The sequence below is a fragment of the Lutra lutra genome, chromosome 8 (assembly GCF_902655055.1).
Source record: "Lutra lutra chromosome 8, mLutLut1.2, whole genome shotgun sequence".
In the NCBI taxonomy this organism is placed as follows: Eukaryota; Metazoa; Chordata; class Mammalia; order Carnivora; family Mustelidae; genus Lutra; species Lutra lutra.
The window spans coordinates 79,767,067-79,792,224 of record NC_062285.1 but is presented as its reverse complement, the minus strand read 5'-3'; the positions used below and the strand labels follow the sequence as shown (position 1 = coordinate 79,792,224).

Below are 25,158 nucleotides of genomic sequence, written 5' to 3'. Positions count from 1 at the left end.
ACTGTGAGAGAAAACATTTTTGTGGTTTTTAGCTATCACATTTAGCGTAATTTTACTGCAGCCCTAGGAAACTAATATAATACTTAATGTAAAGGTAAGGTATACAGGGAAATTTCATACCAAGTGGTGGAGCCTACTGGGGAAATGTATTTGGACAATGCAAACATTTATTGGAAATTGATTGACATTTTTGCACATAAGGGCTCCTTTGCACTTAAGAACTCAGCCAACACTGCTGCATTTAGAATATACTAACTGGGAGGTTGAGAAAATCTCAGAGAAGTGGGAACTGAAAGGGAACGTGGAAGGGAGAGACCAGTGCGGGGGAAAGCAGAGCTCCCGAGAGCAGCCAATGCTGAACTTACAAATGGTGGCTTTGCTGATTTTTGACATATCTGAGTTAGCTAGCATTGCTGTTATAACTTAAAAATAGTTACGGTTCCCGGAACAAATTAGGAATCAAGTCACTGGAGCGGGAGCTGGATCTGCGTGACAGTGGTAGTAATGGTTTAAAAAAATTCTGATTTCTACCTAGAAAAAATTCCATCTAAATGTAAGAGTGCTTGGTAAGATGTAGGTTGCAAAGACATCTTAGGCTAGAAGATCATCATCATCTTACTGCATTTAAGCATTTTTGTTTCTATTGAACCTCTGTTTCTAGCTCAGTTAACACAGTCACTCTAATTTATGTTTCAGACAATGAAAACACAAATAGTCCTGAGGAAGTGTGAGAAAACCAGAGCATTATTATGTGATGGCAAGAGGAAAGAATAATATTCATAATAGTTAAGCAGGGGTGGGCAGGGTAACTCAAATCCCAAAAACACACTGCTTTCTGATTGTATCCTACTGTAAGCTCCCCTGTCATATTTCCCTTCTTTCATTTTACAATGAGCAAAAAGAAAATAAAAATAAATGGAATAAATGGATAAATTTATGGATAAATGAAAAGCATCCTATGTATCTGTAACTTTTGAGATTCTTCTACTCTCCAGAGTCAGGCTTTTGTGTTTGCTTTCTTGGGGCTCTAGGTTAGGACTTCTAAGGTTTTAATTGAAAAATGCCATTATTGGCATATTTTCTCCACAAGCAAATGTAAAGGTCATAAATTATTTTAGTAGATCCAAAATTGTTATTATCATTACAGCATGTCAAGATTTCAATTAAAGCCCTCTCTTCAATTTAGATCTAATCTAACCTAAAGTCCCATGTCTTACACCACTTTGTTGCAGAACTATAAAAGTGGCAGAAAAACAAGTTCTGTCAATTGTATCTTTAAGTTTTAAGAATACTAAGTTATTCTTTTGACATTACTGGACAGCAGAACAGGAGGACATCTTCAAATTCTAGTCAAGAAAGCAAACAGAAATTAAGAAAGAAAAAAGTAATGTTCAGCCAGTGGCCAGGAGGAGCAGAAAGGGACAATTCATTTCTCTTTAAATTTTTGGACCCTCCTTTGACCTGACTCCTAGTTTCAACAAAATATACATGTCTAAAAGCTAGTTCTTATAAGATACTTACTATAAATTAAGCTCTAGGCTAAGCATAACATTTGGGTTGGACTCACGCATTTCATTCTTTCACCTATCAGCCAGGGAGTATTATTGTCATCTTCATTTTAAGAGGAATTGGAAACACAGAGAGGTTATTACTTTTTTTTTTTTAACATTTTTATTTATTTATTTGACAGACAGAGATCACAAATAGGCAGAGAGGCAGGCAGAGAGAGGAAGGGAAGCAGGTTCCCCGCTGAGCAGAGAGCCCAATGCGGGGCTCGATCCCAGGACCCTGGGATCATGACCTGAGCCGAAGGCAGAGGCTTAACCCACTGAGCCACCCAGGCGCCCCAGCCACCCAGGTGCCCCGACTTTTAAAGATTTTATTTATTTATTTGGGAGAGAGAGAGAATGAAAGAGCACAAGAGCAGGGGGAGGGGCAGAGGGAGAGAGAATCTCAAGCAGACCACCTACTGAGCATGGCGCTTGACCTGGGGCTTGATCTCAAGACTCTGAGATCATAACCTCAGTGAAATCAAGAGTTGGACTCTTACCTCTCTAAACTACCCAGGCGCCCTGAGATTGTTAGTTTTCCAAGATCACAAAGCTAGGAAGTGGCTGAGTAGGAATTTGAACAAAGCTTTAGGCTCTTAGCCATTGCGTTTATCTCCTGTCCACGATCAAAATCAGTCCTGAGGTTGACCCAACGTGCGATGTGAAACTGAAAATCACTACAGGGAAACCAGCAGCATTAGGATTTCACACTCAGAGTTTATGTTCACTGCAGGAGGGGGTCTCTGCTTTTTGTGGCTCAGGAATTCAGAGTTGAATGACACAGAGGAACGTGCTTCTAGTGGAGGGAGAATCTAGTTTTGGCTAGGCGTTGGAAAACTTCTATAAAGGGTTAGACAGTGAATATTTTTTGGCTCTGCAGACCATATGCTCTCTGTGGCTCCAGCTCTGCCCTTGTAGCCTGAAAGCAGCCACAGAGAATACAAAAACAAGTGGGTGTGGCTAAGTACCATAAAACTCACACAAATACTGGTGGAGGACTGGATCAGACCCAAAAGCTATAATTTGCTCCCCCTGGTCTGAAGTGTTCCCATTTTTGTCCTTAAATTATGGTAAGATAAGTCCCCTCAGGAGCTAATCAACTTTCTCTGAGCAGGTGGACAACTGGGTGTTTTATATGGCCGTCCATCTGGCCCTAATCCTGGTCCCTCCTCCTGATGGATACCATGATTCCTAACCTTTGGTCCATGGACACTCCTAAGCAAGTTCCAGAGAGTCCACCAACTGGACTTTGAAGAAGACATTTCATTTTGTGTCTTTCTTGGTATTTGGAAGAATCTGGAGGAAAAATTGATCTGTTTGGAAGTTATCTCAGTAAATGTTTTTTCCTTAAATATTTATTTATTAGAGAAAGCAAGTGAGAGAGAGAGAGAGCGAGCGAGCACAAGCAGGGGGAGGGACAGAGGGAGAGGGAGAAGCAGACTCTCCATTAAGCAGGGAGCCTGACGCCAGCCTTGATCCCAAGGACTCTGGGATCTTGATTTGAGCTGAAGTCAAGTGCTTAACCAACTGAGATACCCAGATGCCCCTCAGCGACTCTTTTATTTTTATTTATTTTTGCTTTTTATTTGTTTCAGTGACTGTTTTAATCTGAACAAGTGTAAGGTAGCATAGGCAATAACTCTACCCAGGTGAAGAAGTATAGTCCTCACTGTCCCCCGGTTAGGCAAGCAGATGGTTTCTTGCTTATAGAAATTAAAGAAAAATCCTTGCAGCATGATTATGAACATTTCTCTTTGCTCACACTGGGCCTAGTTTAGGTTAGAAAACATAAATACAATAGTTTGTGAGTTCTTTGGCATTTCCGTCAAATCTGTGCTCAAATCCTGGCTCTCCTATTGCTTGCTGTGCCAGTTTAATTTGTGTAGATTTCTCGCTCTCACCGAGCCTCAGATTCTCAGTGTAAAATGAGATTATAAAGACTGAGTTAAAATGTGTGAACGACTGGGCACAGTATCCCAGTAAATGGAAGCCCTCATTAGCGATGTCATGAAACAGTGCTGGGTTCTTGTGCTTCTTGTATGTAAGGTTCTCGCCCACGAAAACTGCTGGGGGAACTGTCATCTTGAACATGCATTAGACAGTGGGATCTCTTTTGTGCAAAAGCAGCTCATTTTAGAGACTGGAACTTGACCAGAATTAGGATTTTCTCTAAGATGAAGGCCTATCATAAGGTATTCTATAAAGCGGCTTCTGGCTCTGTCAAGCAGAACTACGCCACATCATTAGAGAGGCTTTGGTGAGGCCATATATCCTAGGAACAGTCAAATGGGTTTAATTTGGAACCGAGGACAAAACTGAAGCAGGGCCTTTGTCAAAACATCTTCACCCAAACTGTTGGTGATTCTACCGATTTTCTGAAAGAGGTCATGTTGAAATTAGCAGTTAGGCCTTTGACAGGCAAGTAAATGAAATCAATGACGTAGGCCAGTATGGGTTTTGTCCATATTGGCTAATTAGGGATTTACTTATCCCTTTGAAGCTCAGGGCAGGTCCCAAAGAGAGGCTCCCTTGGAGGCCCAGCTTAGTACAGTGCAGTGGCTGTGCTGATGTCAAGGTGAAATGATACTAATAGCTCGTATTGCTTTATCAGGTGCCCTTCTCTTTCCGCTGTTTATGTGTTCTGTCTCATTTTGTCCTCATGCCACCCAATTTACAGATGAAGAAATGGAAGACAGAATGGCTAGATAATATAATTCCAACACCAGTTCCAACACATGTGGGGTTTTCCCTATACCACCCAGCAATTCTTGGACACCAGCTGGGTGTCCTACAATTTAACTCAATTCTGGCACTACCTACCTGCAGATAACATTAGATCCTATAGATTAAGGTTTCAGTCCTATGACACTGAAACGTGGTAATGATGCTTATGGTAGACCGGTATAATGGCGATGGAATGAAATCTAAGAGAAGCAAAGGTTAATTTCATAGACCCCACCCCGTGCTTTATTATTCTGATTATTGAAAAAGCCAGAAGGTAGATGTGCCAAACTGAATTTTAATTTTTTATCAAAAAAGTAAAATGGTCAAGTTTCAAAATGAGTTTATTTTTTATTTTTTTCAAAGATTTTATTTATTAGAGAGGGAGTGAGCATGCATATGCGTGAATGAACAAGGGGGAGGGGAGAGGGGCAGAGGGAGAGGAAAAAGGACCTGGAGCAAAAGGTAGATGCTTAACCAACTGAGCCACCCAGGTGCCCCTCAGATGAGTTTGTTTTAAAATGGTTTGTCAGAGGTACCCTTGGGTGGCTCACTTGGTTAAGTGTCAGACTCCAGATTTTGGTTCAGGTCATGATCTCAGTGTCTCCATGCCGAGCCGTGATTAAGATTCTCTCTTTCCCTCTCCCTCTGCCTCTCTCCCCACCAGCTCATGCATGCTCTCCCTTTCTCTCAAAAATAAAATAAAATAAAATGGTTTATCAGAAGCAGACTACAAAGAATATTTGTTATTTTTGGGGTATCCCAGAATCTATTCTCCTTCTTAGCCACACCTGGATTTCCTACTGGGGGATTCCCTCTTTGCCTACCGTGTGCAGTCTTGGTGAGACTTAAGGTTCTCTGCTCTCTTTATCATGGAATACAAAGGAGTCATCCTTGGAGTTTCCTTTGGACAAGCAGTCATCTCGCTAACTTGGGAGAGGAAGCTCCATGACTAATTCAAGGTCAACTATTGGGATTCTCTCTCTATCAGCACTCTGATGTGAGGCAGGACAAAAATGGTGGGAATTAATTCATTTTTTCCCCCAATGGTTCTCAGAGCTTGTGTCAAGCCCCTGTATTTGTTTTTCTAGGGCTTCCATAACAAATACCACGGACGGGGTGATTTAAACAACAGAAATCTATTGTTTTATGATTTTGGAAGTTAGAAGTCCATGGTCAAGATGTTGGTAGGTTTGGTTTCCTCTGTGGTCTCTCTCCTAGGCTTGCAGATAGCCACCTTCTCACTTGGTCCCGAAATGGTCTTTCCTCAGTGCGTGCATCCCTGGTGTCTCTCTGTGTGTCCCAATCTCTTCTTCTTAGGACACTAGTCAAATTGGATTAGGACCCCCTCCCCACAATGTCTTCATTTCAACTTAATCATCTGTTTAAAGGCCCGAATTCAATTGCATTCTGAGGTGGACTTAGGGGGACAAGATTCAGGCCATAGTCTCTCATTTCTTGTCTGTTACATGTCAGCTTCCCCAATGTTCCCTTTAATTCTGTAAGCTTTTCCCACTCTTGCAATATGTTATTCTTATTTAAGTTATCCAAAGTCAGCTTTTGTTAACTTGCCACTAAGGCACACCCACTGCAGTATAGACTGACAGTGCTCATGGGATTATGTAAATCCTGGCGTGGCAGAGCAGTTTGCCACAGAAAGGTTCAGACTTTAAGAATTGTTTTTTTTCTTTTTTTTCTTGTCTAAGGTTTGTTGAATCAAAATCTCTTTTCAGTGGCAGCTGGTGAGAGACAAACCAATGAGACTGGAATGACTGGAATGAGCTAATGAGACATGTGGAACTGGAATTACTAATAAAATTTTATTCTTCAAAATTTGCCCTTATGGCCCTGAATAGCCAAAGCAGTCTTGAAAAAGAAGAGCAAAGTGGGAGGTATCACAATTCCAAACTTCAAGTTATATTACAAAGCTGCAATAATCAAAGAAGTATGGTCTTGGCACAAAAACAGACACATAAGTAATGGTATAAAATGGAAAATTCAGAAATAAATCCACAATTACATGGTCAGTTAAACTTTGACAAAGCAGGAAAGAATATCCAGTGGTAGAAAGACGGTCTCTTCAACAAATGGTGTTGGGAAAACTGGACAGCTACATGCAAAAGAATGAAACTGGACCACTGTCTTATACCACACACAAAAATAAATTCAAAATAGATTAAAACCTAAATGTGAGGCCTGAAACCATAAAAATCCTAGAAGAAAGCACAGGCAGGGAGGTCTCTGATATTGGCCATAGCAACATTTTTCTAGCTGTGTTTCCTCAGGCAAGGGAGATAAAAGCAAAAATAAACTATTGGGACTACATTAAAATAAAACGCTTCTGCACAGCAAAGGAAACAATCAATAAAACTAAAAGGCAACCTATGAAATGAGAGAAGTTATTTGCAAATGACATATCTGATAAAGAGTTGGTATCCAAAATCTAGAAAGAGCCTATACAACTCAACACCCCCAAGACAAACAATCCAGTTTAAAAATGGGCAGGGGACATGAACAGACATTTGTCCGAAGAACACATCCAAATGGCCAACAAGACACATGAAAAAGTGCTCCACATCACTTGGCATCAGGCAAATGCAAATCACAACCATAGTGAGATACCACTTCACACCTGTCAGAATGGCTAGAATAAAAGCTATAAGAAACAACAAGAGTTAGGGAGGGTACAGAGAAAGGGAAACCCTCTTACACTGCTAGTGGGACTGCAACCTGGTACAGCCACTCTGGAAAACAGTAGGGAGTTTTCTCAAATGGTTAAAAATAGAGCTACCCTATGATCTAAGTAAACACATTACTGGATATTTACCCTCAAAATATGAAAACATTAATTCAAATGAATACATGCATCCCTGTGTTTATAGCTATATATACTATATATATAGTATATAAATATAATAATATATAAATATATAATATATATTATATAAATATAAATAAATATTTTTATATTATTATATATAATAAATAATTATTATAAATAAATAATAATAAATATATAATATATATTTATATAATAATATATAAATATAATACTTATTATTTGCCATAAAAAAGACTGAATCTTGCCATTTGCAACAATGTGGATGGAACTAGAGTATATTATGCTAAGTGAAATAAGTCAGAGAAAGACAAATACCATATAATTTCACTCTTATGTGGAATTTAAGAAACAAAACAAATGAACACAAGAAGAGAGAGAGAGAAAGAAAGAAACCAAGAAACAGATCCCCCCCCACCCAGATTTAACTATAGAGAACAAACTGATGGTAACTAGAGGGGAGGTGGTTGGGGAGACGGGTTAAATAGATGATAGGAATGAAGGAGGGCACTTGTTCTGATGAGCACTGGGTGATGGTGGAAGAGTTGAATCACTATATTATACACCTGAAACTAATATAACACTGTATGTTAACTATACTGGAATTAAAAATTTTAAAAATTGCACATATGAATTAATTTTGTCACGTATTGCGTGAGTAATTAAAAAACTGCCCTTTCAGAAATAATCCAATGACATTTTACACAGTGAATAACAGACACAACTCTTTCTCTTAGACAGCAAGGAAGGAGGAAGAGAGTGCAGAGCTTGTGAATCAGAGAATATGCTGTGGATGCTCATTCCATATGACTGCCATCTTGCCAGCAGAGTGAGGCTGGCCCCTGGGAACGACTTGAAGACGATAAGCACCACATATGCTTCATTTCATCTATTCTCACAACCAAACTGTGGGAGGAATTAAGGTCATTCACAGAGGGAGGCGTTGGGGAATGAGAACTCTGCAGTGAGAACTAGGAAGCAGGGACATATCATGAACCATCGGCTAGAAGTGAGCAAGTTTCTGTCATGACTTGGCTGAGGACAAAGAGACCAAAGTTGTGGGTAGCAGTCCATTTTTAAGATATTAGCTAGCAAACCTTGTGGCTTTTCTTCAGGAGAAGGAATGTAGATCAGAGGATTCTTGTTTTGTTTTGTTTCGGTAGGATGGATATGTGTCTTGTTTTTCTTGTGGTTAAGAGTGGGGTTATGGGGTTTGGGGAGGAAGACCACACAGGTAAAGCATTGTTTTTATCTCACTATATCAAGAGCATGGACTATCAGCAAATAATTTATGAATGTTGATGTTGACCTTGTCCGGCAGATGAGGTCATGTTTGTCAGGTCTCTCTATTGTACAGTTACTCTTCCCTCCCTTTCCCTACAGTACTCTTTAGAAGGAAGTCACCACATACAGCCTGTATCTAAGGAGTAGGGAAAAGATTATTCTCAAAGCTGAGGATTAGCAAATAAAGCAGAAGAAAAGTCAAGGGAGAGAGGAAAGGGGTGATAGATGGGATAATGGGTACATACCTAAAATGACTGACCACTGGGGATTTAACTGAGAAGGGAAGCAAGAGGCACCAGTCAGATAGAATTGGCCAATTCAATCTTAATGAGGATAGACAACTAATTCAGCAGGAGTAAATGACTGGACTGGGTATATACCGGCAGACTATTGGAATTAGGGTTATTAAAAATGATGTTGAGATACAAGCAGAAGCCACCTGAAGGTCCATAGAGCTGGAGAAGGGGTGGAGCAGAAACCTTTGGGACCCTCAGCACAAGGTGGGAGGTGTGTTTATATTTTACTACAAGTATAAGGCTATGTATTAACATCGTTATATTTAGAAACAACTTCTGCCACATAAAAACTTATCAGAACATGAAAAAGGCTTTTACTTCCTTGCAAAGCAACTAGATGACAGATCACAGGAATATTCTTTTAAAAATGTACTGCACTTTTATTTCTTCTTTCTGTGTGGATGCCTTTGCCCATTGCTTGACAGAACAATGAAATTAGGCTTATCAGTTTCTTTTTGTTTATAGCTGAGTTTACAGTCCAGGTCATCTTTAATATTGTTTCCATCTGAATTCACAGATGGAAATCCTCCCATGAGTCTTCTCTTCTAAAGTCACATTAAAATCAGCCCATGTTCATATAATAGACTTTGAAAAAAACTAAAGTTAAGACCTCAAATAAATTATGTCTTCTTCTTGGAGATTTTCTTGATTAATAAATATTACCATGACCACATTACCCCATTTGTTTAGAAGCTGATATGTCAACAAAGAAATACATGGGAAGAGATTTGCTTTTCTCCATTGAATCGTACCTGAACAGGGACTCTCTTGACAGCCAAATTTCATTCTGCTTCACAGTTTTCCAGGAGAAAAGCAGCAGCAGCAGTGCAGTGCACATGGTCAGGGTGGTGGCACCCCAATGATTCAGCCCTGTGCAGAGCTTCCTCCATCCATGCACAAAAAGGATGCAACAGCCCATGGCAGGTCCCACCAGCGTGTTTTCGGATCCTGACGGAGCCTCTGATCCCTGCTCCCCCACGTCACTGGCCTCCTGTAACACTGCTGGTACCGTGTGTTCCAGTTTGGACAATATGGCGCAGCAGGTGTCTCCAGGGCTGTGTGGGGACAGGCCCTGAGAGCTCCCTCGCTGCCTCTGGGAGGGAGGCTTGTCACCAAGGGGCACTGGTCTCACTCTCCAGGGATATGCTGCCTAGCAGTGTGCACTTAGGTTGGAGTCCTCATACTGAAGGAAAGTCCACTACAGGCTGACTCCTGAGTGGCAGAGTTTGGAACGCGTCACAGGCAAATTGAGTTGATGTGATTCTCCTCCTGACTCTGGCCCAGTGTTCCCGACAGACACAAAGTTCACATGTTATCCGAGTTGGGCTTTAGCATATTGATATCGTGTCTCTGAAAGACTTTGGCTTGGTGGACATCATCGCTGATGTGGTTCCTCACATCATTGTGTGTCTACACAGATGCTTCCTGCTTGCTGACCGGACTCAGAAGAACGTGGGTGATTTTTGTGTGCATTACTTGCACAGTTTAGCAACAGCCTGATTCTTTGCAAAGATAAAAGCTACAAATAATTATGGAACAGTTTGAGGATGAAGTGAGCTACAGTCAAGAAATCTTAGATAAGAAATAAGTCAGTGTCCATTTGGGAATGTGTGTGTGTACATATGTGTGAATGCATGTATCTATCTAGCTGTTTGTCTGTCTGTCTATCTGAATGTAGACCATTCAGTTATTCATTCATTCAGTCAGTCATTCTCTATTATGTGTCCATTAACATGCCAAATCCTAAGGACGCATTTATGAATAAAACAAAGACCAAGCCATCAGAGAACTGCATTCTACTGAGCGAGGTTGATGTGGTTAAAGAGAACAGCTAAATATTTTTATTTCTAAACATACATACCTCCTTTTAAAAGGCATCTTTCCACTTTCGTTCTGTTCATCTATCTATATGTCTGAACTCTGGCATCACAGTGAAAAGAAAAGAAAGAAGTATTTGAGGCTTCTGGCTTTGGAGAATCAGAAAGTCAATATGAATGACCTCCAACTCCAGGCTTCAAACCTGCAGGCTGATTGGTCCAGCACCCCAAAACTTTAGGGTTCATTGCTAACCAAAGGGAGTCACCACTCTACTGACCTCTGGGCAGAAATAGTTTGACTGAGGACTTTGAATGCCCCCTCACCTCACCCTGTACCATCCATTAATGTCAAAAATACCTTGATAAGCCTTGCATGTACCAGAACAAAAGTCTGTTTAAAATGAACAACTGTGAGGGGCGCCTGGGTGGCTCAGTGGGTTAAAGCCTCTGCCTTCGGCCCAGGTCATGGTCTCAGGGTCCTGGGATCAAGCCCCACGTCGGGCTGTCTGCTCCGCAGGGAGCCTGCTTCCTCTTCTCTCTCTCTGCCTGCCTCTCTGCCTGCTTGTGATCTCTGTCTGTCAAATAAATAAATAAAATCTTAAAAAAAAAAAAAATGAACTGTGAGACGCTTCCCATTCCACAGTCTTCTGTGTTCTACCTTAAAGCATCAAGATTTCCTAAAAACTGCCTGCTGTTGTCCAACAGACCATGCTGATGGGCCCAACGGACACGGCTGTCCACCAGTTCCTGGGGAGATAAGAAATGGGTCTTGAGGTTGAGAGGCTGCTCGCCAATGCTCCGGAGTCAGCAGATCTGGCTCATCACCAATTTTTGGAAGACATTTTAAGGGACACAGTTATCCTCATTCATTTCTGCATTGTCCCTGGCTGCTTTTCCATTATAATGGCCGAGTTGAAAAGTGGCAACAGAAGCCACATGGCCCACAACGTGGTAAGTGTTCGTTATCTGGCCTTTTACAGAAACAGCTTGCTGTTTCCTGCAAGACTAGACAAGGTGCTTGCAACCGCCAGTCTGTTCTCTGCATCTGTGAGCTTGGGGCTTTTTATATTTATTTATTTTTTTAAAAAAGATTTTATTTATTTATTTGACAGACAGAGATTACAAATAGGCAGAGAGGTAGGCAGAGAGAGAGGAGGAAGCAGGCTCCCTGCTCAGCAGAGAGCCCGATGTGGGGCTTGATCCCAGGACCCTGAGATTATGATCTGAGCTGAGGGCAGAGGCTTTAACCTGCTGAGCCATCCAGGAGCCCTGAGCTTGGGGCTTTTTAAAAAAAGATTCCACGTATAAGTGAGATCACATGGTGTCTGCCTTTCTGTGTCTCACTTAGCATAATACTCTCAAGGTCCATTTGTATGGCTGTAAATGGCAAGATTTTTTTTTCTTGTTTATGGCTGAATCATATTCTTGGTGTGTTTTCTCTATCCATTCAATCTTTGATAGATGCTCAGGTTGCTTCCTTGTCTTGGCTATGGTAAATCATGCTGCTGTGAACATGGAGATGCTCTGTCTTTTCAAGTTAGTGTTTTCATTTCCCTCAAATAAATACCCAGAAGTGGAATTCCTGGATCTATGTCAATATTTTTATTTTATTTATATTTTTATTTTTAAAAGATTTTATTTCTTTATTTATTTGGCAGAGAAAGGCACACAGGGAGAGAGGAAACACAAGCAGAGGGAATGGGAGAGGGAGAAGCAGGTTTCCCGCCGAGCAGGGAGCCCGACACGGGGCTCAATCCCAGGACCCCGGGATCATGACTGGAGCCAAAGGCAGACGCTTAACAAATGAGCCATCCAGGTGCCCCTATGTCAATATTTTTAACATTACTATTTTAACTGACAACGACATTGACAGGAAGAAATGTGAATTAAGTTAGCCAAAGTCAGGCTGCTAATAATGAGCAGAGCAAAGATTTGAATCTAGGAACTTTGGGCTTTGGAATCCACAATGGGCTTAACCACTACACTTTGCTGTTGTGGTTTAAATGAGCCCAGGAATCCTCACCCCGCTTCTCTTGCCTCCTTCCAAATACTCTATTCATTAAATCTTAAGAATAGCTTCCTTCCTTTATGTAGGAAATTCACCTAGCACCTGGAAGAGCAGAGGGAAAGGAGAAAGCCAATCTTACAATCATTCCAGAAGAATGACCACATTGCCCTAAGTGGCAGAAGACCAGAATAATTACGAAAAATAATAATGATGATGACGATAGCTAGTGCTGTCAAGTCCTGACTAAGTGCCCCGCATGTTCATCCCCTGAGCCTGCCCCAGAGAGTGGCAGGACCTGGAGCAAGAATAAAGACAGAGGCCACCTACCCCATGTCTGAAGACCTCCAAGTTGTAAATCAAGCTAACAAACTATTAAATACTATGAAAATATTCATCTTCCGATCTTGGAGCACATATCTTCAAAACAACTGGAACATTGTTTACATTTCGAATCCTTAGATTCCTTGGAGTGTGTGTGTTGGGGGCTGTGGCGTTGTAGGGGAAGCCGACCCCAGCAGCCCCACTGCTCTGTGCAGCAGCCCCTGGGGGACACGACCACAGGCCTCGCTTCCTCCACACCCTGGCCAACAGCAGCTCCTTGGGCCCGTCTCGGGTGTGGAGCCATTCCCTGTAGGCAATGCAGCAACCAGCTCCCATCACAGGCCCTGGGAGTGGAGCCAGGATTCTGGGGTGTTGACTACATAGAGTTTGGTCTAGGAAGTGGGGACAGGGACTTTGAGCTGCCACATCTCTCAGCCTGTCTCAGACTCAGCCCATCGGGAAAGGTCTTGTTGGAGGCCTGCCAGAGGATCTCAGACCACAAGCTCAGCACATGCATGAATTTATATATATACTTTAGAATTAGAGTCTGCATCAAAACTCTATGAAATAAGTGCTAGTATCATCCCCTTGCATAGATGAGGGCTTCAGTAACTTGTCTGCCAGTGAGTCTGACGGGGTGATCTGACTTGCAGTTCTGCTCTAGCACACCGCAACCCTCCACCCCCCAGAAAACACCATTCCCTTCCAATTAATGCATCTGCCACAGGCATCTGGATAATGTAAAATTCAGATAACTTTTTTTTCCAAAGCCATTCTACCAAGAGAGTTCACATTAGTGAGAGCCCATATAAAATGACCCTACTTAAGTTTGGAAAATTTCTTGGCAAGAATCACATTTCTTAAAAAACCTGATATAACTCTCTCTGAGATTAAGGTGCTTCTCCACTACGGAAGTTTATTTTCTTTCCAATATCTGCTTTCACACAGACTACAATAGCCAGGGCTGTGCCCGGGTGAGAAGACTTCATTCCATGAATCTGGGCAGGGCAAGTCCTTTTCCCAGGAGCGGTAAATTAAGGGAATGAGAGAGAGACCGGGAGCTCTTCTGGCCTTTGTGAAGATGCACTCAGAGGCCAGCTTGCTCTGACTCTGTGGGAAAATATGTGCTGCTGTCCAGAGACCTTTACCAAAGAGTCAGTGCGAACTACTTGGCAAAATCATAACCTTGAGAACTAAAGGCCCAACTCAAGTTAGCTCAATACAAAGAAGAGGCACTTTAAGATGCCTCATTGAGGCCTGTCGAAGGAGCACTGCTGCAGGTTAGGGGATGGAGGAATGGCTCACACACAGAGACAGACGATCACAGGCTGATAGTCTCTCCAGTTAAGAACGTAATTGTTTTGACAGGCTGCTCACCACACGGAGCTCATAACAATCAGACACTTGCATTTCTGTTACATTTTCTGATGTATGACCGAAGGAAATTTACCAGGAAATGCAAAAACACAATGTTTAGCAAAAATTTAAAACTGTCTTTTAGAACTTTTTAAACTTTGTTGAATCACTACATAGAGGACTTTTGCTAACCACACCTCATAGCTTGTAAATGACAGACAAAATGACATTTCCCTTACAATTCACATCAATTTACAGAGAAGACAACTTTCAAATTTTGAGACAATGATTTTACTGCTTACTATGGATTCATTATTTTTTTTTAAGATTTTATTTATTTATTTAACAGAGATCACAAGTAGGCAGAGAGGCAGGCAGAGAGAGGGGGGAAGCAGGCTCCCCACTGAGTAGAGAGCCCCACGTGGGGCTCGATCCCAGGACCCTGGGATTGTGACCTGTGCTGAAGGCAGAGGCTTTAACTCACTGAGCCACCCAGGTGCCCCTATGGATTCATTTCTTATTTCAATCGTATGCAGCAAAGAGAACCTCTTTTCTATGACCAAGAATTAAACTGTGCCGATTTAACATGTCAAGAAGTTCATAGCAACCTGCCGAGAGTACCTGTGACAGTCATGATAGGGGACAGACACGATCCTACCATGCATTTGTTAACAAAAATTCAAAGCTTTAGGGAAACTTATCTTTTTGCATTTTGAAAAATCCAAAGCAAACTGATCTGGTTCCGGTGGTTGGGCTACGTTATAGAACAGAAGAGTTCTAGGGAGCAGCTCTTCCACAGGTTCAGGTCCCAACCCTTTTCAAAGCAGAGTCCAAAGCAGAAGTCTGAAATTCAACTTCTGGGCAGAAGGGTTCACACGGGCACTTGCTCTCTGGGCCCCAGCCAATGTGCTCCAAGGGTCTATGCCTGCTCAGAGTGAAGCGCAGTGTGAAAGGAAAGGCTTGTGGAGTACCACCCCCAGACACAGAGGGGAAAATTGCTCATCAGAAAGCGTGACTAACATGGTCTGTGGATTTTTATAGTTTTGTTCACAACATGAAGGTTAGCGGGATTGGCAACCCCCAAAATATCCCAGTTTGGCATAAGGATTATTTTGAGCTGAAGGCAATTGAGAAGAAGCAAATGCAAGGAAAGCTCTCTTCCCTCCCCCTATCTGCAGGACGTACATTTATAAAGGTTTTCCCCTCCCCCCTTTACCAGGAGGGATGGAAGTTAATCACCGGAGACAATCCTGATCTAGATCCTCCACACACACCTTAACCAACCAGCCCTTCTCTACCTTCTCTTAGTTTCTCTCTGTATTTGCCTTTCTGCAACTCGTATCCTCCAGGCTCAGTCCTTTTGCTTTGTATTGTCACTTCTGTGCAAGATTATTGTCCTTTGCTAAGATGCTACATGCTTAAGTTCCAACAATCTCTATGAATTACTCATTGCTTTGTGCCCTTTGGGTGGTCATCATGTGCCTATGAATAAACTTATTTTTCTCTTGTGAATCTGCCTTTTGTCAATATACTTTACAAGGCTCCAGCTCATGAACCTAAAATGGAGGAAAAACAAAATTTCCTCTCTTACAAACAGAACTAAGGTTCTTATAATTTAAAAACATTGCTGCGTATCTATTTCTCTTCACTTATTCTTTCTCAGGTATTTCTTTAGAACTGAAGGGGCAAGTCATTTGCTAGGTACCAGTGATTATATGAGTTTATGTCTCAAGGAACTTGAGATTTGTTGGGGGGTGGTAGTGAATAGTGGCCCCCTAAAAGGTAAATTTATGTATCCAGTGAGTGTAACCTTATTTGGAAGAAAGGGTCTTTGCAGATGTACTTAATTGAAGGATCTTGAGAAGAGATCATGCTGGATTATCTAGGTGGGTCCTAAATCCAATGCCGAGAGTCCTTATAAGAGACACACAGAGTAGAAACTTAAAGGGAAATTCCCATGTGGACAGAGGCAGAGGTTCGTGACATGCAATCCCATATCTGGAGCCATCTGAGGCTGGAAGAGTCAAGGAAGTGTTCTCTCCCAGAGACTTTGGAGGGAACATGGCCTTGCCAACACCTTGATTTTGGAATTCTGACCTCCAAAATGAGGGGAGCTTAAGTTCCTCTAGTTTTAGTTCAATTTGTGGCAATTTGTTGTGGTAGCCCTAGGAAATTAATACCGGAAATAAAGACAAGGAAACAAATAAGATACAGTGTAACAAATTTTAATTAATCACATAGTAAATGTGTAGTGGGGAAAGAGTTTTTTCCTCCAGATCTTCAGAGTTTGTATAAAAAATAGTAATACAATTTAGTATAAGGATTCACTGAGGCATGGAAGTTTCTTAACTGAGGGCTACAGGCTTGAGAACTCTGGTACAGCCAAAACTGCAAGGACATACTCATTTCTTGATAATTCTTCTTGCACTGAACCAGTTGGCCTAGTACTGGCCCTAAAACCTTCATATATTTTATGAAGAACTGTATGTACCAAGTTTGCTGATAAAAGAAACAAAAAGAAGGAAAGGTAAGAAGGAAGGAAGGAAGGAAGGAAGGAAAGAGATACTGATTTAATGTAAATAGGTATGTTGCTTTTCATATGCAGAAAAGTATAAAGGAGGACTTTAAGGTTAAATTCCAAGGAAGTGTCATATTTCTATTTCTAAAAAATTATCCATCAAATATTTACCCCATTTACCAAAGACAGCATGTTACAGATGCATGTCTTCATGTGAAGATTTGTATGTTCTCTAATTTTAAAACATTTTAGTGTAAATCGATTTGTACATGATAATTACAACCTGAAGACACTATTCAAGAATGCAGCTTTAGCTCTCTTAATCCTCAATATTTTAACCTCAGGCTTTATCAAAGTTCTTTTTCTGATATGTAACCATCTCAAAGGAAGAAAAAATACTTGGAAGAACTGTCACAATGCTTCTTCTTTTTTCTCTTCTTTTCTCCTCCTCCTCCTCCTTCTCCTGCTCCTCCTTCCTAATCATTAAAATCATGCTTCAAATTATCTACAAACTTCCAGGCTTCTATTGAAGGACCGACATCACACTCCATGACTTAGGACTTTTTAAAAAGCCAGGCAAAGCAACATAAAAATTTCAAAGTAGGTTTCAGATTTACTGAAATTTACTCTACATTTACAAAAATTTCAATAAGACCTAGACCAAAAATATTCCTAACTTACTAGATTCTGGTGCGTTGAGTTCCTACATTTATGTGCACTTGACAAATTATTGGTTGATAAGCTCTTATCTTGGTGTCATGGATGTTAGTCTGAGATGTTAAAGTGAAGTTCTGGAATGCCAAGCAGGTGTTCAAGGCTGCAGCAACTGAGGCTTGGGGGTCTGTGACTTCCGTGCAGGAGAGAATCCTGGTGTGGGACTTCTGTGAGCCAAGACAAATAGAGCCTTGTGGATTTCTTTATCCAACAATCTGATGAATGGCATTTCCATAATGCCATAATTTCCAGAACACTGTGTATAACTGCAGTCCAGAGCTGCTCAGATTCAAAAAATTTTAAACCAAACATAATAAAAAAAAATAAAGTAAATTTAAAAAAAATTCAAACCATCTATCAGTCTCCTAGCTCCCCATCCTAAAGGCTCGGTCTGAAGAACTTCGTTATATTCAATACAGACGGATATAGCTATGTATTTTTTTTTCCCACACTAGCCTTGGCATATTCACAAAGCAACCAGGAGAGCAAGGTCATTCATTTTGCTTTCCAAGAAATTTCTAAGTTCTAATTTACTTTTTAATATAAGATATCTCCTCTCATGTCATTGATTTTCTACCAGCTCTAAAAATTATGTGACATCTCTAGGCATGAGAAGCAATATAGTCTTCTCATGAACAAGAGTTCAGGCTTTTGTATGAGAAAGACAAATTAAGTCTCTAGATCTGTTTTGTCTAATACACTAGCCACCTGTGTCTATTGAGTGCTTGAACTGTGATTCTGAATTGAGACAGGTTGTAAGTACAAAATACAACATTGCATTCTAAAGACATGGTATGAGAAAAAGAATATGAAATATCTCATTAAAGTTTCTTTAAAAATATTGATTCCATATTGAAATGATGATATTTTGGTTACACTAGGTTAAATAAAATATATATTAAAATTAATTTCATTTGTTTCTTTTTTAAAATGTGGTAATTTAAAATTACCCATGTAATTATGACTGTGGCTCACATCTCTATTGTGCAACACTGTTCTAGATCTCAGTTTGCTCATTGAGCAAATGGGGATAACAATAGTAATTATCTACTTTGGTTGTTGAGCTAATGACAACATGTGGAGCATAGGTAATGCTCAATAAATGATAATAATATATAATATAAATACTTGTATTGGTCAGGTTCTTCAAAGAAACAGAGCCAACAGGATAGATAGATAGGTAGATAGGTAGGTAGGTAGGTAGATAGATAGATAGATATAGATATGAATATAGGTATACGAAAAGAGAGAGAGAAAAATTTTTTATAAGGAATTGGCTCCCATGATGCTAGAGGCTGAGAAGTCCCAATGATCTGCCATTTGCAAGCTGGAAACCCATGAACGCTGATGTTGCAGATCTAGTCCAAACCCAAAGGCCTGAGAAATAGGGGAACCTCAGTCCACATGCAGGAGAAGAGTTATGTCTCAGCTCAACAGTCAGGCACAGTGAAAATTCAGCCTTCCTCTAACTTTTAGTGTCATTCAGACCCTCAACTGATTAGATGATACTCACATTGGGGAAGAAAAATCAAGAGTCAGATGCTTAACCAACTGAACCATCCAGGCGCCCCGCTTTGTGCACTGTTGTGCACTGTTGGTACAGCCACTATGTTTTCTTACTGTGGCTCACATATTTATTTTCTTCATGGTGTCATCTCTTTTTCTGCTTCTATTGATTATTTTCTCTTTTGACCACAGACTATATTTTGTGCTTCTTTATGTGTCCCATAATTTTTAGTTTTATGTTAGACATTTTGTGTAGTAGAATAGTAGAGATTACCTCCATTGAACCACAGTCTTGTATCAGGCTGCTCATCAAGGAGCTGAGTCAACTGGACCTGTTGTTCATCTGAGTCTAGGTTTTCTTGTAGCTTTAGTTTGATTCAGTTCATCACAGTTGCAAACGTTTTGAGAGTAGGATCAGGACTTTGTGTGCAAACTCTGGGTGTGAGCTCTCATGAAATTCCAGAATTATCTTTGTGCAAATTATCTTTGTCCAAACAGCCTATTTTCCAAACTTTAGGAGGTCTCTCTGCTCTAGAGCCTGGATCTCAGCTCTCTCCACAGCGTGGGGGTCTGTTTTAGTCTCCAAGCCTGCCCTAGGTGTTCTGCACTTAGGGAGATCTCATTCTGCTGGAAATGCTTGTTGGGGTTCTACTTGGCTTTCTTGTCTCACGCTAGCTCTTGCCATCTTAAAGTCTGAAGTTCCCGTAGGAGGGAAGGAACACCTGTCAGCTCTCCTGCTCCACATAAATATCCCCAGTTGATCTTTCTCAGATGTCTGTTCCTTCTAACAGTCAGGTGAAGACCCATGGTGAAGAACTGGGAAGTGGATATAGATTTATCGGTGGCTTGAGTTCCCTGGAATTATAATTTGTAATGCCAGCCTATAATTATCTATTAAATATTACAATTTTAGCTGATTTCTCTTTACCTTCAGTCTATGGCAGATTCTTTCTTCTCCCTTTACTGTACCACCAGAGACTAGACCAGTCCCAGGGCTTTTCTTGCTTATGAAGAGTTTTTTTACTTTCTGGAGTTTAGTTTCCTTTGCATCTTTAATGCTCTGACTGGTTTGAAAAAACTATGCTTTTGTGGCTTATCTAGTCTGTTTTTTTCCTTCCTTCCTTCCTTCCTCCCTTCCTCCCTTCTTCTTCTTCTTCTTCCTCCTCCTCCTCCTCCTCTTCCTCCTTCTTTTTTTTTTTCTTCATTGTTGTTGTTGTTAGGGCACAACTGATAGTCTCTTGTGACTATCTATTTCCTAATTGGCAGCAGAATTCTATATTTGATTAAAAAATTCTTTTTTCTTTTCCTCTTGCCATTTTTATCAAATAATTCTTCTGTTATGAATACAGAGCCTTGTTTTTGTGCTTCAAGTAGCCAAGACAGGAATGCATGACCAACAGATTCAGAATCAGAGGCCATCAGATATCTACATACATAGTCATGTACACACAGGTGCACTTCATTTCAGAACTATGAAACTGTATCCTGATTTATTCACTAGTGTTTTAGCAGAATGTTTTTTGACAAGCCCACATTGCTTTTCCTGCTTCTCTAGTATAGTAGTTCTCTGAGAATGAGAAACAAAGCTCAAGGCTGTGCCTGGTTTCTGGGCTCTCTATGCTTTTTTGTGGTCTAGACTCCTTAAAATCTGGAATGACTCATCCCATCAGATAGCTTAACTTTGACCCATATCTACCTATTCTCTACATTACTTTGAATCACAAAACAATTGAACTTTAGAGAAAAATGAAATCTTAGAAATCATGTAAACTTGTGGCATCAGAATGAAAAAAAAAGATTTTTTTTTTTGCATTTTTTTAAAATTTTATTTTTTATAAACATATATTTTTATCCCCAGGGGTACAGGTCTGTGAATCGCCAGGTTTACACACTTCACAGCACTCACCATAGCACATACCCTCCCCTATATCCATAACCCCACCCCCCCTCCCAACCCCCCTCCCCCCATCAACCCTCAGTTTGTTTTGTGAGATTAAGAGTCACTTATGGGGGCGCCTGGGTGGCTCAGTGGGTTAAGCCGCTGGTTTCGGCTCAGGTCATGATCTCAGGGTCCTGGGATCGAGTCCCACGTCGGGCTCTCTGCTCAGCAGAGAGCCTGCTTCCTTCTCTCTCTCTGCCTGCCTCTCTTCCTGCTTGTGATCTCTGTCTGTCAAATAAATAAATAAAATTAAAAAAAAAAAGAGTCACTTATGGTTTGTCTCCCTCCCAATCCTATCTTGTTACATTTATTCTTCTCCTACCCCCTTAACCCCCCATGTTGCATCTCCTCTCCCTCATATCAGGGAGATCATATGATAGTTGTCTTTCTCCGATTGACTTATTTCGCTAAGCATGATACCCTCTAGTTCCATCCACGTCGTCGCAAATGGCAAGATTTCATTTCTTTTGATGGCTGCATAGTATTCCATTGTGTATATATACCACATCTTCTTTAGCCATTCGTCTGTAGACGGACATCTAGGTTCTTTCCATAGTTTGGCTATTGTAGACATTGCTGCTAAAAACATTCGGGTGCACGTGCCCCTTCGGATCACTACGTTTGTATCTTTAGGGTAAATACCCAGCAGTGCAATTGCAGGGTCATAGGGTAGTTCTATTTTCAACATTTTGAGGAACCTCCATGCTGTTTTCGAGAGTGGTTGCACCAGCTTGCATTCCCACCAACAGTGTAGGAGGGTTCCCCTTTCTCCGCATCCTCGCCAGCATCTGTCATTTCCTGACTTGTTAATTTTAGCCATTCTGACTGGTGTGAGGTGATATCTCATGGTGGTTTTGATTTGTATTTCCCTGATGCCGAGTGATGTGGAGCACTTTTTCATGTGTCTGTTGGCCATCTGGATGTCTTCTTTGCAGAAATGTCTGTTCATGTCCTCTGCCCATTTCTTGATTGGATTATTTGTTCTTTGGGTGTTGAGTTTGCTAAGTTCTTTATAGATTTTGGACACTAGCCCTTTATCTGATATGTCATTTGCAAATATCTTCTCCCATTCTGTCAGTTGTCTTTTGGTTTTGTTCACTGTTTCCTTTGCTGTGCAAAAGCTTTTGATCTTGATAAAATCCCAAAAGTTCATTTTTGCCCTTGCTTCCCTTGCCCTTGGTGATGTTCCTAGGAAGATGTTGCTGTGGCTGAGGTCGAAGAGGTTGCTGCCTGTGTTCTCCTCAAGGATTTTGATGGATTCCTTTCTCACATTGAGATCCTTCATCCATTTTGAGTCTATTTTCGTGTGTGGTGTAAGGAAATGATCCAATTTCATTTTTCTGCATGTGGCTGTCCAATTTTCCCAACACCATTTATTGAAGAGGCTGTCTTTTTTCCATTGGACATTCTTTCCTGCTTTGTCGAAGATGAGGTGACCATAGAGTTGAGGGTCCATTTCTGGGCTCTCTATTCTGTTCCATTGATCTATGTGTCTGTTTTTGTGCCAGTACCATGCTGTCTTGATGATGACAGCTTTGTAATAGAGCTTGAAGTCCGGAATTGTGATGCCACCGACTTTGGCTTTCTTTTTCAATATTCCTTTGGCTATTCGAGGTCTTTTCTGGTTCCATATAAATTTTAGGATGATTTGTTCCATTTCTTTGAAAAAAATGGATGGTACTTTGATAGGAATTGCATTAAATGTGTAGATTGCTTTAGGTAGCATAGACATTTTCACAATATTTATTCTTCCAATCCAGGAGCATGGAACATTTTTCCATTTCTTTGTGTCTTCCTCAATTTCTTTCATGAGTACTTTATAGTTTTCTGAGTATAGATTCTTAGTCTCTGTGGTTAGGTTTATTCCTAGGTATCTTATAGTTTTGGGTGCAATTGTAAATGGGATGGACTCCTTCATTTCTCTTTCTTCTGTCTTGTTGTTGGTGTAGAGAAATGCAACTGATTTCTGTGCAATGATTTTATATCCTGACACTTGACTGAATTCCTGTACAAGTTCTAGCAGTTCTGGAGTGGAGTCTTTTGGGTTTTCCACATATAGTATCATATCATCTGCAAAGAGTGATAGTTTGACTTCTTCTTTGCCGATTTGGATGCCTTTAGTTTCCTTTTGTTGTCTGATTGCTGAGGCTAGGACTTCTAGTACTATGTTGAATAGCAGTGGTGATAACGGACATCCCTGCTGTGTTCCTGACCTTAGCGGAAAAGCTTTCAGTTTTTCTCCATTGAGAATGATATTTGCGGTGGGTTTTTCATAGATGGCTTTGATAATATTGAGGTATGTGCCGTCTATCCCTACACTTTGAAGAGTTTTGATCAGGAAGGGATGCTGTACTTTGTCAAATGCTTTTTCAGCATCTATGGAGAGTATCCTATGGTTCTTGTTCTTTCTTTTATTAATGTGTTGTATCACATTGATTGATTTGCGGATGTTGAACCAACCTTGCAGCCCTGGAATAAATCCCACTTGGTCGTGGTGAATAATCCTTTTAATGTACTGTTGAATCCTATTGTCTAGTATTTTGGCGAGAATTTTTGCATCTGTGTTCATCAAGGATATTGGTCTGTAGTTGTCTTTTTTGATGGGATCCTTGTCTGGTTTTGGGATCAAGGTGATGCTGGCCTCATAAAATGAGTTTGGAAGTTTTCCTTCTATTTCTATTTTCTGGAACAGTTTCAGGAGAATAGGAATTAGTTCTTCTTTAAATGTTTGGTAGAATTCCCCCGGGAAGCCATCTGGCCCTGGGCTTTTGTTTGTTTGGAGATTTTTGATGACTGTTTCAATCTCCTTACTGGTTATGGGTCTGTTCAGGCTTTCCATTTCTTCCTGGTTCAGTTGTGGTAGTTTATATGTCTCTAGGAATGCATCCATTTCTTCCAGATTGTCACATTTGTTGGCGTAGAGTTGCTCATAGTATGTTCTTATAATTGTCTGTATTTCTTTGGTGTTCGTTGTGATCTCTCCTCTTTCATTCATGATTTTATTTATTTGGGTCCTTTCTCTTTTCTTTTTGATAAGTCTGGCCAGGGGTTTATCAATCTTATTAATTCTTTCAAAGAACCAGCTCCTAGTTTCGTTGATTTGTTCTATTGTTTTTTTTTGGTTTCTATTTCATTGATTTCTGCTCTGATCTTTATGATTTCTCTTCTCCTGCTGGGTTTAGGTTTCTTTCTTGTTCTTTCTCAGCTCCTTTAGGTGTAGGGTTAGGTTGTGTACCTGAGGCCTTTCTTGTTTCTTGAGAAAGGCTTGTACCGCTATATATTTTCCTCTCAGGACTGCCTTTGTTGTGTCCCACAGATTCTGAACCCTTGTGTTTTCATTATCATTTGTTTCCATAAATTTTTTCAATTCTTCTTTAATTTCCTGGTTGACCCATTCATTCTTTAGAAGGATGCTGTTTAGTCTCCATGTATTTGGTTTCTTTCCAACTTTCCTCTTGTGATTGAGTTCTAGCTTCAGAGCATTGTGGTCTGAAAATATGCAGGGAATGATCCCAATCTTTTGATACCAGTTGAGACTTGATTTAGGACCAAGAATGTGATCTATTCTGGAGAATGTTCCATGTGCACTAGAGAAGAATGTGTATTCTGTTGCTTTGGGATGAAATGTTCTGAATATATCTGTGATGTCCATCTGGTCCAGTGTGTCATTTAAGGCCTTGATTTCCTTGTTGATCTTTGGCTTGGATGATCTGTCCATTTCAGTGAGGGGAGTGTTAAAATCCCCTACTATTATTGTATTCTTGTCGATGTGTTTCTTTGATTTTGTTATTAATTGGTTTATATAGTTGGCTGCTCCCACGTTAGGGGCATAGATATTTAAAATTGTTAGATCTTCTTGTTGGACAGTTCCTTTGAGTATGATATAGTGTCCTTCCTCATCTCTTATTATAGTCTTTGGCTTAAAATCTAATTGATCTGATCTAAGGATTGCCACTCCTGCTTTCTTCTGATGTCCATTAGCATGGTAAATTCTTTTCCACCCCCTCACTTTAAACCTGGAGGTGTCTTCGGGTTTAAGATAAGTTTCTTGTAGGCAACATATAGATGGGTTTTGTTTTTTTATCCATTCTGATACCCTGTGTCTTTTGATTGGGGCATTTAGCCCATTAACATTCAGGGTAAGTATTGAGAGATATGAATTTAGTGCCATTGTATTGCCTGTAAGGTGACTGTTATTGTATATTGTCTCTGTTTCTTTCTGATCTACTACTTTGAGGGTCTCTCTTTGCTTAGAGGACCCCTTTCAATATTTTCTGTAGAGCTGGCTT

The 25,158-nt window shown here is 40.5% G+C and overlaps 1 long non-coding RNA gene across 1 annotated transcript in view; it reads right to left on the bottom strand.

Moving 5' to 3' along the window:
- Window positions 1–9,542, bottom strand: part of LOC125106084 (uncharacterized) — a 95,899-nt gene extending 86,357 nt beyond the window's left edge. Inside the window, exon 1 of the long non-coding RNA XR_007129217.1 lies at window positions 9,443–9,542. This is a non-coding gene — a long non-coding RNA (uncharacterized LOC125106084). The remainder of the gene's footprint in view (window positions 1–9,442) is intronic.
- Between the last annotated feature and the right edge of the window lie 15,616 nt (window positions 9,543–25,158).